This window comes from Anolis sagrei, chromosome 2 (assembly GCF_037176765.1).
Source record: "Anolis sagrei isolate rAnoSag1 chromosome 2, rAnoSag1.mat, whole genome shotgun sequence".
Taxonomy (NCBI): Eukaryota; Metazoa; Chordata; class Lepidosauria; order Squamata; family Dactyloidae; genus Anolis; species Anolis sagrei.
In genome coordinates, this window is record NC_090022.1 from 47,081,372 (window position 1) to 47,098,724 (window position 17,353).

Here is a 17,353-nt window from a genome sequence, read left to right on the forward strand (position 1 = left end):
GAAAGAAGGGGTTTTTTTTGTGTTTTTGGGAAAGGTCTTGAATGCAGAAGGCTTACTGAAGTCCCCAAAAGTTAGATAGACTGGCAGGTTGGAGTTCTTTATTCCTAACCAAATGAAGAAACAAAAATAAGATCTGACCCTAAACTGTTTGTCATTCTTCCCTTTGCTATAGCTCCTGGATTTTGTTCAGGAAACTCATCCTAAACATTAAAGCAGATTAGTATTTTCCAGCTATTTATTAATGCCTCCATTATCTCCTTCTGCTGCTTCCCTTGGGTCAAATTTGAGATTGTAAACTTCTCAAGGCAAGGGCCTGTCTCTCAGTTTGCAAAGTACTGTGCATATTGGTAATGCTATATAAATAACAATACTATACCATTTTAACCTGGACATTCAAGGTCAGAGGACTTTCTAAATATGTTTTTTTTTAAAATTCTCGTGTCAGGGCAGCCAGTGAATTATATTACATTTCTAACAGAACAAAGCAAACAAACAGAGAAAATACAAAATTTGTGAGTTTGGTAGTTGATTAAATGTCCTTTGACCAATATCTGGCCACTTGGAGTGCTTCTGGTGTTGCTGCAAGAAGGTCCTCCATTGTGCGTGTGGCTGGGCTCAGGTTGCATTGCAGCGGGTGGTCAGTGGTTTGCTCCTCTCCGCACTCGCATGTCGAGGATTTTTTTAAATACTGCAACATAACCTGTATGAAACTGTGTTAGGATTAGGATGGGGAAATTACAGCCTATGGGATCAGTATATTTGGAGAGGGGGAGATCTGTCACCCCATATTTCCAAATATACTCAATGGCCATGATGGTCAATTTCCTCATGTTTTCGGATCAATAGGAAAAGCTCCAGAAGTCTGTAGTTGAACAGGATGTAACCCAGAAGTTGACTTGTGTATCACTATCTGTACTAATAAAAGTCTTTTCCTGGACCCAAACTAGCCCAGGCAGAGAAAAATAATTGTGGCAAAAGAGCTAGAGGTCATTTCTAGACAAAATCTTTTTCATTTTTTTTCCTCAGGTATAGTTCTCCAAGATCTACCAGAAGGACAATGTATCCCCCTAACCTGTGACAATTGACCATGATTGCTCTAGATTAATAGTAGTACCTTATATAAATCATGGTCTCAACACAAGTAACAAATTACCTATGTTTTAACCCCACATACAACCTATGCTTCATTGCAGTGATTTTTTTAAAAAATGTATGTATATTGGCAATATGGTTTTCATCACTAAAGGTTCAAAATGAAATAAGATGTCATTTCAGATATATAACCTTACAGGTTAGAAATACATGCCCAGATACACCACTTACCACACACTACCTATGAATTAATATAACTCGCTTCACACCTTGTCATGTCCTATTCTACACAACCACATACTTAAACAGTAGCTACAGCTATTAGCCAGGTAGCTAGATCATACTTGACAGGCTCCTCAATCTGATTTTCTCCCATTACATTCCTCTCCGTGTTCTCATCCTATGCCCTATAAATTCTAACTACATTTCAGACCCCTTTTTATTCTTATTATGTTTTTGTGATCCACTTTATACTTTAAACAGCTGCTGTGTTTTGAAAGCAAGAAAATAATTACCATTGAAAAGGTGTGCTGCAAGCCTCTTCATCTGACTTGTCAGTTTGGTACAGAATGGTTTCATGATGAATACATTTGTGAGCACCTGCAATGTCATTTACATACGTAATCCCATTGATTCCTTACTCACAGATACTATCCAAGTAAGCAGAATAGCACTTTTCTCAGGTAATTGTAGGCTAAATCATCTTCCTTCCTTGAAAGGGGACTAGAGAATCATTTATTCTTTACTTTTTACATCTGTAGTATCCATTGTTCCTGAAAGGAACAAGGAGATACATGCTTTACCTTCACCAAAGGCTGTTAACAGGGATATGATGACATAGTATAGTCTTTTCAAGGTGACACAATGAAATTTATAAGTAGAGATTTGAACATGGAATCCTGTCTTCTGACTTCTTTGCCATACTATTTTGCTATCATTTTAACCGTGACTTCTACTTGGTATGCTACTTATTGACATTTGAAAGGGTGTTCTTTTTTGATACCCAAGGTCCTAGCACAGATAAGGCTTTCCATCATGATTTTTAAATTTTATTTATTTATTTATTTATTTATTTATTATATTTATATACTGCCTTTCTCACCCTGGGGGGTGGGGACTTAAAGTGGTTTGCAACATATTAATGGCAAAAAATGGATGATATATAAATATAGAAAGAAAGAAAATCATAATAACTAAACACTAATATATCACTATATATTAAAAATCATTAAAACCATTAAACATAAGAAATAAACATTTAAACTTTAAAACAAAGTATTAAAATGTCTTAGTATAAATATTAAAATTACATGATCCAAAAATCATACAAAATTTAACAACATTGTTAAACCCTAGCTGCTATAAGATATGACCTTTTTTTTTTCCCTATTTCTATGCATTTTCAATTTCTTTACACAAAGCAATGGTATTCCCCATAGTAACTTATGGATGTGAGAGCTGGACCTTAAGGAAGACTGAGCGAAGGAAGATAAATGCTTTTGAACTGTGGTGTTGGAGGAAAATTCTGAGAGTGCCTTGCACCGCAAAAAGATCCAACCAGTCCGTATTTCAGGAAATAAAGCCCAACTGCTCATTGAATAGAAGGATATTAGAGGCAAAGATGAAGTACCTTGGCCACATTATGAGAAGACAGGAAAGCTTAGAGAAGACAATGATGCTTGGGAAAAAGGAAGGAAAAAGGAAGGATACCATTCATCCATCTTGCCAACCAAGGGCAAGATGGATGGATGGTATCCTTGAAGTGACTGGCTTGACTCTGAAGGAGCTGGGGATGGTGACAGCTGACAGGGAGCTCTGGCGTGGGCTGGTCCATCATCACAGAAATGCAAATAACAAATCAATCATTACATAATGGCACAAATGAGCACAAAATAACCTACATGTGTGAAGTGGTTCAGTTATCAGACTTTGTTGTTGTTCATTCGTTCAGTCATCTCCGACTCTTCGTGACCTCATGGACCAGCCCACGCCAGAGCTCCCTGTCGGCCGTCACCACACCCAGCTCCTTCAAGGTCAGTCCAGTCACTTCAAGGATGCCATCCATCCATCTTGCCTTTGGTCGGCCCCTCTTCCTTTTGCCTTCCACTTTCCCCAGCATAATTGTCTTCTCTAGGCTTTCCTGTCTCCTCATGATGTGGCCAAAGTACTTCAACTTTGTCTCTAGTATCCTTCCTTCCAGTGAGCAGTCGGGCTTTATTTCCTGGAGGATGGACTGGTTGGATCTTCTCGCAGTCCAAGGCACTCTCAGAACTTTCCTCCAACACCACAGCTCAAAAGCATTGATCTTCCTTCGCTCAGCCTTCCCAAAGGTCCAGCTCTCACATCCGTAGGTGACTACAGGGAATACCATGGCTTTGACTATGCGGATCTTTGTTGCTAGTGTAATTTCTCTACTCTTTACTATTTTAACGAGATTGGACATTGCTCTCCTCCCAAGAAGTAAGCGTCTCCTGATTTCCTGGCCACAGTCTGCATCTGCAGTAATCTTTGCACTTAGAAATACAAAGTCTGTCACGGCCTCCACGATTTCTCCCTCTATTTTCCAGTTGTCAATCATTCTTGTTGCCATAATCTTGGTTTTTTTTTTATGTTTAGCTGCAACCCGGCTTTTGCGCTTTCTTCTTTCACCTTGATTAGAAGGTTCCTCAGCTCCTCCTCGCTTTCGGCCATCAGAGTGGTGTCATCTGCATATCTGAGGTTGTTAATGTTTCTTCCAGCAATTTTCACCCCAGTTTTGCATTCATCCAGCCCCGCACATCACATGATGTGTTCCGCATAAACGTTAAAAAGGTTGGGTGAGAGTATGCAGCCTTGCCGTACGCCTTTCCCTTTTTAGGAAACTAAAAATTTAACCCAGAGGTTTTTATTTTTCTCAGAGTGGAGCTGACTCTATTTGTTGAACTAGCTAACTAACTATATATAAATATTAGGGCTGGGCGGTTTCGTTTCGTTAATTCGTAATTCGTTAAAAATTCGTTATTTTTTTTATAACGAAGCGATAACGAACCATTCTGGAGCAACTTAAAAATGAAACGAATTTTTAAATTCATTTCGTAAATGCTTCGGATTCGTTATGTATTCATTTCATTATCGGTTTGAGGTCATTTCGTTATTATTTCCGCATGTCTGGGGCAAGTTTTATAGTTGTTTTTTGTTTAATTAGTGAAAAAAAATTATAATATCACACCAACAGTCAACAACAGAGGGAGAGGAAAGCTTCAGAAGTTCCCCCTGTCCCATTTGGAGGTTTTTTAGCGTATTGCGCGGTCGCGTCCGCCATTAACGAATCGATTCGTTATTGTTTCGTATTTGTTTCGTTAATGTTTCGTAATTTTTTTAACATTTACGAAATTTCGTAAATATCGAACTTTTTAAAAGAAAAATTTCGGAATTCTTTTAAATATCGAAACGCAAAAACCCCCAAAAAACGAATCGATTTTAGAAACAAATTTTTCCGTTATTACCCAGGCCTAATAAATATATATAGTCAATTATTATGGGAAAGATTAAAACAAAAATAATAATTAGGATATGACCTGTATTCAGTCAAAGGGATAATATAAAAAGGTACTTTTTTACTTGAAAGACTTTAGTTACAGTAATGCTTTAAGATGTGCTATCTTCCAACACAGAAAAGGATATAAAACTGATTTCTATCTTCGAGTTTGATTTGATTTATCTTGGCTTGGAAAGATAATAAAGATTGACAGGAGAACTGACATTTGGGGTTAATTTACCATTGTGAGCTTTAGAAAGCTTCTGGTCAACTTGAGCCAAGCATGACCAACATGATTCAGGGACCAGTGAAACTGATGAATTGGCAGCTAAAGATTAGTTGTGATTTTCCTCCCTCCAACACTTCAGAACTATCCAAGCACAAAGGAAGATGTATAGGGATGCAGGTTCCAAGACCTCCCAATTGCAGAAATATATGAGCTTTAGTCGTTTAACATAAATTCAGTTCAGTAACTAATGCTGGAATGATAAAATAACAAAGATCGAGAATGGAATTAATTTGCCATATCCAGTGTAATCAATTTCAAATAAAAATACCCATGGCTGACAATAACCTTCAATCTTGCTATATGCAATTGTCTGTTTAACTCATCCTAATGAAGTAGCAATTCTTCTGGCAATTAGAAATGTATTAGAAACCATAAACTGTATTCTGGGCATGCATTTTGATCTCTGTGGTGGATAAAGATTTTACATTGCTTTTATTTTAGAGTAAATGTAATCTAATGTTTTTTTCTATTCTTTTATTTCTATTCTAAAGCAGTTTTAGTGAAAACAAGCAATCTAGAAATAATCCTGAACAAAGTAGCACTTTTAGAAGCAAAAGAGACCTGTACAAAATGGAGGAATGCTATTTCTATTTTTATTGTCTGTATTGTTGTTAACTGGTGTCAATTTGACTTTGATTTATGGCAACCATAATTTATGGCATACTTCCAAGTTACAACAGATCTGTTCATGTTTTGTAGACTCAAGAGAATGGTTTCTTTCATTTACTCTATCTTCTTGTTTTCCTGCTACCTTCTGAAGTATTGTCTTTTCTAGAGAAAAGTCTTCTCATTATCTGTCCAAAGTATGATAACCTTGATTTAAGACCTCATCAGATGGGGCGTACTCAGCATCCTAGGATGCTTTCACCCCTTCTAGAGAATGGAGCCCTACGTGGAACATCACATGACATTGTTTGATTTTTGGCGGAGGCCCTGTCCCCAATTGGTGGAAAAGCATTGCCAGATGCTTTCCCCTCAACATGGGAGGCTTCCTGTGTTGTTCTCACTCCAACGGAGCCAGCACAGAGCCTTTCTGCAAGGGCTACACTTTCTCCATATGATGGGGAAAGCGTCATGGACAGGGAGCTGCACATGGGACAATGGATATGTCCCACTGCTCCCTCTTTCCTCCCGGATGTCAGGCGAAGCCTGGCCTTTATGATGAGATTGTTAGTCTCACTGGCTTTTAGGAACAGTTTAGGATTGATTTGCTCCCGAGTCCATTTAATTATCTTTTTGGTAATCTATAGAATCCATAAAACTCTTCTTCAGTGCTACATTTCAAATTAGTTGATTTTTTCTGCATGGACAATCTTGAATTTGCTGTTATGTTTGGGGATCTTTCATAGTTGCCCTTCCTTGTCCTAGTCTTCTTATTTCTTGATTGCCATCTCAAATCACTTATTTATTTATTTACTTTTTTTTAACATCTTGCCCTCTCCCCCTCACTGAGGGATTCAGAGTGGCTAATACTCAGCAGCAATTTGATGCTGTTCCGACGTGGTGCAATATTAATCAGAAATACATTGAAATCGGAAAACATAAAAGTTAAAACAACACTATATGAAAAGCATGATAAACAGTATTAAGGCAATATTAAAACCAATTATAATAAAAGCCAATTCCATCTTGTTCCCATAGTTGAATCCGATAGCAATTTAACAGTGTCTCTAGAAGCTTCCTTCCAGAGACACTTGCAGTGTGCAGGTAATACTCTTCTGTATTACAATATAGTTTTATCTTATTAAAATGGCAATTACAGTTTTAGTTTGCATTAATAGAAACATCATTTCCAGGCTGAAGAAAGTAATAATCCCACTATGTTCTGCACTGACCAGGCCTCATCTGGAGTACTGCACTCTGTTTTGGGCACCCCATTTTAAGAAGGATATAGATACTCTGGTTCAGAAAAGGGCAACAAGGATATTAAGAGGAATACAGAACAAAACAAATGAAGAAAAGTTGAAGGAACTGGCAATAAAGAGAAAACTGAGGGGTGACAAGTCTAGACTCTTTAAATACATCAAAGATGAGGGAGCAGACCTTTGCTGGCACAGAGGGTAGAAACATGTCTAAATGGTTTAAAATTACAAGATGTTAAATTTGGATTAATCATTGGAAGGAATTTCTTGCTAGTAAGAGAGGTTTGACAATGAAACCAATTGCTTTGAGTGGTGGTGATGTCTCCTTCTATGAAGATCTTTAATAAGAGATTGAACTTCCTTGGAATGCTATAGCTGGAGATCCTGCACTGAATGGGGGGGGGGGGGGGGTTGGCCTATGACTTCCAACTCTATGATTCAATGATTCCACCAATGGTGGGAGACAGGTCAAAGGGTGCAAAACTTTGCCTTAACTACTCCTCTGCTGGATAAAGGTGGGGACTAATGCTTGGAAGATGCATTCCTAGTTGTGGTATAAAAACCCAGACTGCCCCTTCAACACAGGATTTTCTGGTGGAAAATTCCCACAAAATTATGCTGGGAAAATTCTTTTTAAAACCCTTGTTGGGTTTGGAGGACATCTGGAAAGTGAAGACTGGCGATACAGAAAACAATTACTGCCCAGTGAGCCTGACATTTCAATAAAGTCTCCCAGGATATTATTGCAAAGAAACTAGTAAAATGGAGGATTTCAAAGCTACTTTTAGATGGATTGGTAACTACCCTGGAGAAGAGGAGGTTGTGAAGGGACATGGCAGCCATATTCAAATATTTGAAATAATGTTATATTGAAGAGTTAGCAAGTTTGTTTTCTGCTGCTCCAGAACCAGGAGACAGATCAATGGATTCAAGGCGGTGATCCTTTGCTGGAGTCAAATGGCAGTACTCCATTTAAATATTAGGAAGAATTTATTATGGCAATAGTTGTTTGTCGGTATAATAAGTTGTGGTATCTCCTACTTTTGAGGTTTTTAATCAGTAAGAATTCTTTGTCTACTTTTGCATAGCAAAACGTTGGATTAGATGGCCCTTGTGATCACTTCAGCTCCATGATTCCTTAGTGTTAAGTCGTTGTGTTTTAGAAGAAGCTTTCACTAGAAGGTTCAGAATGTTTTTGCATATATGTACAAGCCTCTGATGAACAGGCTGTTTCATTTCATATGTGCATATGTGAATATGTGCTCTTATTCATGTTGTAGGAAATTATCTGTGTTTCCCTTTGTAAATGAACTAATGCTCAGAAATACATCTATTTCATTAACGGAGATATCTCTGTACGCTCTGCCTACTCCATCACCCCAGGTCACCACCTCTGTAACTGTGAATGTATTGACTAGAAAGAAGTCATCTATAATACATCTGTTAATCTGAAGATTTTCTGCCATCTAAGAAAAGTCTTCCTGCTCCTTGTCTGACTCTTCCTTGCTACCCTAGAGAAGGGTGTCAAGTTCATTTTCATTGAGGGTCACATCACCCTTATGGTTGCCTTCAAAGGGTTGTTGAATCCATGGATGGAGAATCCATGGATACAGAGGGCCAACTATTAATTTTTTAGATACTGGTCAGTGCTTTTTAGTTTTTACTCAATTTGGATCCCCCAAATGTTATTGAATGACAACTCCTGTCACTTTTGATTATCTGACATGTTGACTGGGGATAATGGGAATTGCAACCCAACAGTACCTGTGGCTCTGAGGTTGGGGAAAGGTTAAATGACATTTAAAGTCATGCATCATATCCACAAGCCTTGTATCTAAATTCACACACCATTATCCTGACTAAACAAAACAAACTGCAGCCTTCCGGGTGTTGCTGTATCACAACTTTAGCCATGATGCCTAATGAAGAGGAATACATGAGTTTGACTCCAACATCTGGCGGGGGGCGGGGGGGGGCACATAGAATGACATGGTAGGCCAGATTCAGCCTGTGGGCCTTGAATTTGATGTTTCCTAGAAGCTTAGAGTTGCCTCCTTCACATCTATGGTTGCTAGAATACAATTCTTCAAATTTGGATAATTAATTTCCATATGGCATATGGCAACTGAGAAAAGTAGATATACCATGGCATGTAGAGAAAGAAAACAAAATAACTGGGAGAAAGAAATTATCAGCAGGCAATAAATGATTGCATAAGGAGATGGGTCAATAGCAAACATGGTATTCCCAGGGAGATGATTCACTGTACATTTTATGTCGGCTAGGAGCTTAATTAGAAGATGCACCTGTTGGGGGAAATGTGCTCTCACTACGGGAACTTTGAAATGTTCAATTTTTGAGTATGGTAAGAACACAGAAGAGTGGGTTGGAGAAAACATATAAAGGACCCAGCATATATCAAATGCTCCCTAGGAAGCAGTGGGATGGAAGAACCGTTTTGAAGACATGAATGAAAAAAGTGAGTACACACAGCTAAAGGATGGCTTTGCTTAATACAGAGCTAGTTTGTGAAGCATTAGACTTTTAAAGGTTTGCAAATTTAGAATATGATGAATCTTTTGCACCTGTTCTGCTCAATAACAACCTTTCACAACATGCAGAAATGCTGTGTCAGAAGCAAAGCCAATTTCTTCAAAAGGTACAATATACCTTTGTAGCAATGCACCTCAAAGCCCTTCCACACAGCCATATAACCCAGAATATCAAGGCAGATAATCCACAATATCTGCTTTGAACTGGGTCATCTGAGTCCTCACTGCCATATAACCCAGTTTAATGCAGATAATGTTGGATTTCATACAACAGTGTGGAAGGGGCCTCAGCAGCTCCAATTTTCCCAGGCACTAATAAGAATTTGTCATTGGCTGTAGAATTAATGCAATTTGACACCACTTTAATTTATTGTCGAAGGCTTTTAGGGCCGGAATCACTGGGTTGTTGTAGGTTTTTCGGGCTGTACGGCCATGTTCTAGAAGCATTCTCTCCTGATGTTTTGCCTGCTTCTGTAGTAGACATCTTCAGAGGTTGTGAGGTCTGTTGGAAACTACGAAAATTGGGTTTATATATCTGTGGAAGGTCCAACGTGGGAGAAAGAACTCTTGTCTGTTAAAGCTAGGTGTGAATGTTTCAATTGGCTACCTTGACTAGCATTTGGTGGCCTGACAACTTTTTGGTTTGCCCTGTTACTGCCCAGGGAAATTCCTCGTTGAGAAGTGATTAGCAGTCCCTGAATGTTTCTTCTCTGGAGTTCCTCTGTGTATGAGTTTGGTTTTTTTTTTAATTTACTGTTATAATTTTAGTTTTTTTTAATACTGGTAGCCAGGTTTTGTTCATTTTCATGGTCTCTCCCTTTCTGTTGAAATTGTCCACATGCTTATGGATTGCGATGGCTTCTCTGTGTAGCCTGATATGGTAGATGTTAGAGTGGTGCAGCATTTCTGTGTTCTCAAATAATATGCTGTGTCTAGGTTGGTTCATCAGGTGCTCTGCTATGGCTGACTTCTCTGGTTGAAGTAGTCTGCAGTGCCTTTCATGGTCCTTGATTTGTGTTTGGGCGCTGCGTTTGGTAGTCCCTATGTAGACTTGTCCACAGAAGCATGGTATATACAGTAGACTCCTGCAGAGGTGAGATGGAGTAGCTATGGTGAGCCCTTGATATATGGGTTATCTCTACTTCTGTAAATTTGTTGTCAAATACTTGTTACTCTATGTTCTGTTTTAGATATGAGTCTAGAGTCACTGATTATATCAGCTCCTGAAGGAGGGGATTTCTTTCCCCAAAACAGTGTACAAAAGTACTCGGGCACCCCTATTGATGCTATTGGCATTTACCCTATGAAGACACTTTTTGAGAGCGGTGCTCTATCATCACTGGACTTTACTTGGATTTTGATGCTATTAGGACATTACTTTGGACTTCATGGCTCATTGCCTGCTCACTTTGTTTGAAAGGTTTATTCATTGAACACGTATCCCTGAAGCCTGTATATATTGGGATCTATCAGTCTTACAACTGTTATGTTTGAAAGTGGTTGCTCCTTTTCACTTTGCTTTATGCCACTGTATTGAACTGTATACTGGAAATTATATACTATATGCTCTTTGAATATTATACTTTCTCCTTGCATAGATTGCTTTGTGTTTGTTCTGACATCCAACAAGTATTCTGGGACAGTGTATAATATTCTCATGATGTGGTCAAAGTACTTCATCTTTGCCTCTACTATCCTTCCCTCCAATGAGCATTCGGGCTTTATTTCCTGAAGTATGGACTGGTTGGATCTTCTCACGGTGCAAGGCACTCAGAATTTTCCTCCGTTCAAAAGCATCTATCTCCCTTCGCTCAGCCTTCCTTATGATTCAGCTCTCACATCCATAGGTTACTACGGGGAATACCAGTGCTTTAACTATGCAGATCTGCATTGCCAGTGTAATGTCTCTGCTCTTCACTATTTTTTATCAAGATTGGTCATTGCTCTCCTCCCAAGAAGCAAACATCTTCAGATTTACTGGCTGCAGTCTGCATCTGCAGTAATCTTTGCACCTAGAAATACAAATTCTGTCACTGCCTCCACATTTTCTCCCTCTATTTGCCTCTATTTGAACCCTATTAGAAAGACCCAAAATATGAGAAAAGGGGTAACACTCTTTTTCCCAAATCCTGCAGCATCTTGATTTTGTTCTGTTTCTCTGAAACTCCCTAGGTGTATGGGTGGGGAAAGTTGCAAAATGCTATTCATCTCAAATTTTCCAAAAGTAAAACCACCCTAGACTAGAACATGTGACCATTTCAACAAATTTTGGTAAGGACAGAGGACAAAAATATAGCTAGTTTTGGATTTCAAATTAACAATGGAAGGCACAGACCTTGCCTTTTTGTATTTCTACTCAATTTAGGGTCTTGCATCAAATCTCCATATCTGGTAGAGCTGAATGAGAGCAAATTCTCATTGTGGTTGTTGTACATCCCTAATACAGGGGAAAAGTGTATAGAAAAAATGCAAATAAATATTTCTCATTAAGTACATTAATCAAGGCAATTGTTTCTTTCCCTGATACACTCCCCTTAGATCTAAGAATGGTTGGCTAATAAACTCATGAATACATTATGAACATCTAATTGCATACTTTCAAGCTTTTATGACACTCATTTTATAAAATTTAATCTATTTACAAAGTTTTAACAAAATACTCAAATTATGGAATGGAAACAATTTTCCAATGGAATAAAATGTACGACAAAGGCATTGCCATGACATGTTAATACTTAGAAGCTTGGATCTAAGTGTTGTAGAGATTGGCTCCTTGTGGATTAGTATTTTACGTTTCGAGAGGCATCTTTGGGCTACGTTTGTGTCTTTAATATTTTATAAAAGCCTTGGGGTATATATTTTGATCATGATTATACCTCATTGTATAGGTCCACAAAGTTGCTGCCATATAACACTGCAGAACTAATTCTTATATCTCGGAATATGCTAAAAGTAAGGATTCAACATTAAAATAGAAACATGCCTCTCCTAGCTTATATAATCTATCTTTTTATTTACCATATGTACTCATGTAAAAGTTGGTCTTATGTAAAATTCAAGAACAGGTTGAGCCAAAGTTGTGAATTCTGATGTCATCCAAGAATAAATCAAGGGTCATTCAATGAAGAGGGGAGAGTACAAGGTGCCCTCAGGAGGCTAACATGGCCACAATTTCCCCACACAGGCATTCAAAGAAGGCTGCCATGATGAGAAGAGGGTTTGTGTTTTGTAAAAGGTTATTCTGGGATAAACAAAGCCTTTTGCCACTCTACTTAGAGAATGGGGTGATTCCTTTTTTGATAAGAGCTAAGATACACTAGACACATTGATCTGTGGATAAGTTGATCTAGGTTTTTTGGGTTGCTTTTTGGCTATAATTTCTAGACTTAGACATAAGTATATAGGGTATGCCCTTTTCATTTATATCCTGCTTTTTCACAGGACGTGCTCTTAAACTAAAATGCTTCAAAATGATTAGATGAAATCATATAGAAGAGCAGGACTATTCACAGAATTAGTAATAAGCTTGACATTTTAAAAATTGTTATAATTAGGGATTGATTAAAAGCTGCAAGAAAGGGCCAACATAATTTGCAGAGAAGAGCCTTTTACTGGCAAGGTCCTGTCCATGCTACCTGCTGACTTCATCAAAATTAATGTTGGGTCAGAGGGCAAGTGCTGTCTTTTGCTGTGCAACTGTGAGAGTGGACTTTTGTCATTTTTAAAATATGGAGGGACGGGTGAAAATGCTTCTTACATGAGTTATCAGTTAGTGAAATGCTAGCCCTAAGAGGAAGCTCTGAATATACTACTCTGAATGTAGTATATTCAAATCCAAAAATCTGAAGTGGACCAGAAGTTTCCCTTTGATGTCCAATGTTCAGGGATTTCCAGTCCTTAACATGGGTGAGCTGGTTTAGCCCTGCAATAAGGAAAGTTAAGGAATGCTGTGGGGTATTGTCACAATTTTGGAACAGCCCCACAATTTGGGCAGAGTGTGGACAATATGACTGGTTCCAACATAAACCAGTCTTGTGTCCATAAAGGTTGGTGCCACCATCTTGCTTTCCCTGTACTTGTCAGCACGAAGAAAAGGGGATGGATCAGGCCAATGCCACCTTCCCCATTGCTTTAGTAGATGATTGCAGGGCTCTAGAAAAACTCCTGGCCATCACATTTTTGCTCAGTACTATCCCTGATATATGTGGCAGGCATAAATGATGCCCAAGTTTGATTCTGAACTTTGAGGTTATGAGGCATTCTAAGATCTCTGTATGAATCAGCTGAACCATTATGAAAGCAGAGTGCTTGTAATCATCATGCATTTAACACACCAAAAGAGTTAAACCTTTTAGATACATATAGTTCTTTATGCTATGTGTGCTTACTTTAAATGGAAGTGTGTGTGTATGCGTGTGTATGCGTGTGTGTGTATGCGTGTGTGTGTATCTATATAAATAAAAATGTAATGTTAGTTTGTGGGATTAACAGAACTCGAAAACCACTGGAAAAATTGACACCAAATTTGACCACAAGACACCTACTAACCCAAGGAGTGACCATCACTCAAAGGATTTGATTTTGACATTACATAAAAATGACAGTGAGACAAGCCTCTAAAACCACCAATGGAACAAAAGTAATGAAGTAACAAAACGGGATTCAAAACAACCTCCTCCCCATACCAATCTTTTGAAATGCTTTCAAAACAAAACAGAGGCCATCCAAATTTCAAAACAAAATTTGAAATGGATTTCTACCATTTCACACACCCTTATATGATTATTTTACTGAGTTTCTCCAAATGGCACAATGCTGTAAACATATCCCTGGTTTGTTGTGCAAGAAAATGTTCTAAGCTACATTAGAACTGTGATTAGGAGGTTATTGGTTTTGGTTTGCTTTGAAAATTACTATGCATGAGTTTGTTTTATGTGTGGGCATTGGTGAACTATGACCAATTCACAGTCTTCACAGAAAAAAGTTCAAATCCAATTGCGTGAATACCATAATTATTGGTGGACTCGTATCTGTTGCAGCTTTCATCTGCCTTCACAGCTGTTGTAACATGTACTACGCTATCATTCATCTGTTCAGTCACTGTGGACTTCAGATCATTCTTCATCTAGGACTTCCCCTTTAACCTTACTGCCATAGGTGACCCTTCTGGGTGTATATTTCTCCTGACAGCTCATAGGTTCACTGGAACACTCAAGCCTGTTCACCAAAACAAGGTGATAATCATGTAAGGGGTATATGTCATGCATACATGCATGCACACATGCACACTCATTTCCAAATTTGGCCAACCTAAATGATTCAGCATGCCCTGCTTTCCTAAAAAAAACTCCACTTTTTTCAGAGATCTTTCAAAGTGATACATTTTAAATAATTAATGGAAAACTCAATCCAGACTTCCAATTAAAACTAATTAGAATTACTTTATCATGTGTAGCACATCTCTGCATAACCTATTTTTCTTTTTCTAAAAATTGAGAGGGGAAAAAACCCAAACACACCAGCATTTTTAAAAGCATAGTTTTGACCTGTGATTAATCAGGAGTTTAAAAATACTTACTGTGAAATCTGTGTGGGTGTATGGGGAACATAGCAGGAAGGAGGTTAAATAGAAAAGAGCAGGAAAATAAGTGATTCATTGCCAAGCTGATCAGGGTTGTATATCATAAAATGAAAATGTCTTTGACAGTCCCTTCAGAGATCCTTTGAAAAGCCCAAAAACATTTTGTATTCACAGCAAACTCCATTTCATATTTGCCTCTTGTGACACAATTTTGTTTAAACCGGGTTGCACTAATAGCATCCCCAAAGCCAGCTAACTTGCTGAGCAATAATGTTTGACACATATTTATTAGCAAATGATGGGGGAGAAGGGAGTGTGGTTTTGTCGTATCAAGCGCGACATAGTCTCTGTATTTACATGTCACTTCAGCAGTTTTTGGTGTCATCTGAATCCATTATAATGTATAATTTCAGCTCTGAGGTTTGATTTGGAAATTTTGCTGGAGGTAAGAGGAACAGAACATTTTCAGCCACCCTGGGCAGGGGTGAGTGACACGTATGCGTAGCCAAATTGACTTCTCTTTTATTCATTTAGTCCTAAGGTGGGAGATGTTTTTTCCCAAAATGTTTACAGACAGAAAACTGTTGAGACATATGCAATATGTTCTGTATTCTGAATTTAAAAGGATCCAAATATTTTTATTTTCAAGTTGATGGGTCAAAATTAATTGAGTTAACCTGATTTTTCAGTTCTGTGCCACACTTTGATGGTGTTTTCATATTTCATAAGAAAGATTTTTTAAAAAAAAAATTGGATGCGTTTAACGGATGAGAAGCTGGAGTGGGACTTAGTAAAAACACTGCCCAGTCTTCGCTGAGCTATGCAAGGTCATGATACCTTGAGTCTGATCTATCTACTACAAATTTGTCATAGGATGAAATGGAAAGAAGGATTCATCCGATCAATCCATAACATCTTCTCAATTTACCTAAACTGTCAGCAACAAGTTGCTTATTCATAGTAACTATCACCAAGAGAACAATAACCTTTATGTCCTATGCGGAATGCCAAAACAAGGGTTCTGGTCTACTTGTGTACACTGTATATTCAAAATATCCCTCACAGAGCTTGAAATCTGTTTGCATGTGTGATATCACTGGGCAAGTGTGATTGATGAAAAATGTTTCAAAAGTCATTACAAAATTAAGGGGTGCAGGCGTCTGGTTTCTAAGGTGTTTCTAAAGTATAGTCAGTGAAAATTTCATTACCATGACAAGAGTAATGAAATTTCATTACATTTTCTTATAGTAATTGCAAATAATTAATTACTATAATTAGGGAAACTTCAGGGGCTCCTTTCTCCCTCATCTTTATAGCTATTGGGGTGAAACTTGCTACAAAGGTAGAACACATTTACCAACGTTTCACTTATCCACAGATTTTAGGGAATTTTCAAAGTTTATATAAACAACTTAAAAAAACCCACAAGAGCAGTCTTCTTGAATTTTCTATACTATGACACAAGATAACAGGGGATCCCCAACTTTCAGGAATATTCATGCATCTACTGTTTTAGGGATTTTTTTTAAAAAAAAGTTTTGACAAAACGTTTTTTAAAAGCCACAACAGCTATCCTATTGCATGTCTATCATATTAACCAATATAAACCAATATTAACCAATTCTACATTTGCATAAAATCCTAGAGTTGGAGGGGACCCCTAAGGTCCATTAGTCTAACTCCCTTCATCCAGGCAGAAGAGCACTATCAAAACTTTCTTGACAGATGGTCATCCAGCTTATAAACCAATGATGCTCAATCTTTGAGTCCCCAGGTGTTTTGGCTTACAACTCCCAGAAATCCCAGCCAGATTACCAGCTGTTAGGATATCTGAGAGTTGAAGGCCAGAACATCTGGGGACCCACAGGTTGAGAATCACTGTTCCAAACTAATTAATATGATTCCCCTATTGAGTTGGAAGGGACCCCCAAGAGCCATCCGTTTAGGAATTTCTTCCCAGCCCAGCAGAGATACTTACTTACTAGAACTGACTTTGGGAGGCTTCTGAGATTTACAAAATGCAAATGGAAAAGTATTGTTTAAATTTCAATACTTAAGTTTTTGGTGTGGGCCACACCCACATGTTGGATATTGCCTCATAAGTATGAATTTAACAAATTTGATATTACTTACGATGACAAATAAAAACAATGCACATCCCTAATAATCACACATGCAAACTTTTTTTTTTAAATGTCACTTTACTCCTTGCCAAAAATGGCACAACCCATGATGGCAACATAACTTGGTAAGACACAGCAGATGCTTTAATAACATATCATCAATCATGATCTAGTGGAATCAGACAAGGAACATGGAGGATAAGCCTTCTTTTTTTCTGTATAGCCTAGCCAGCTACATATCAAGTAGACCCCTGGATCTAATGCAAAGACCAGCCAATTTGACACAGTAACCAAATAAATAGCGAAAATTGTTAATCTCAGTTCATCTCAGCTAGGA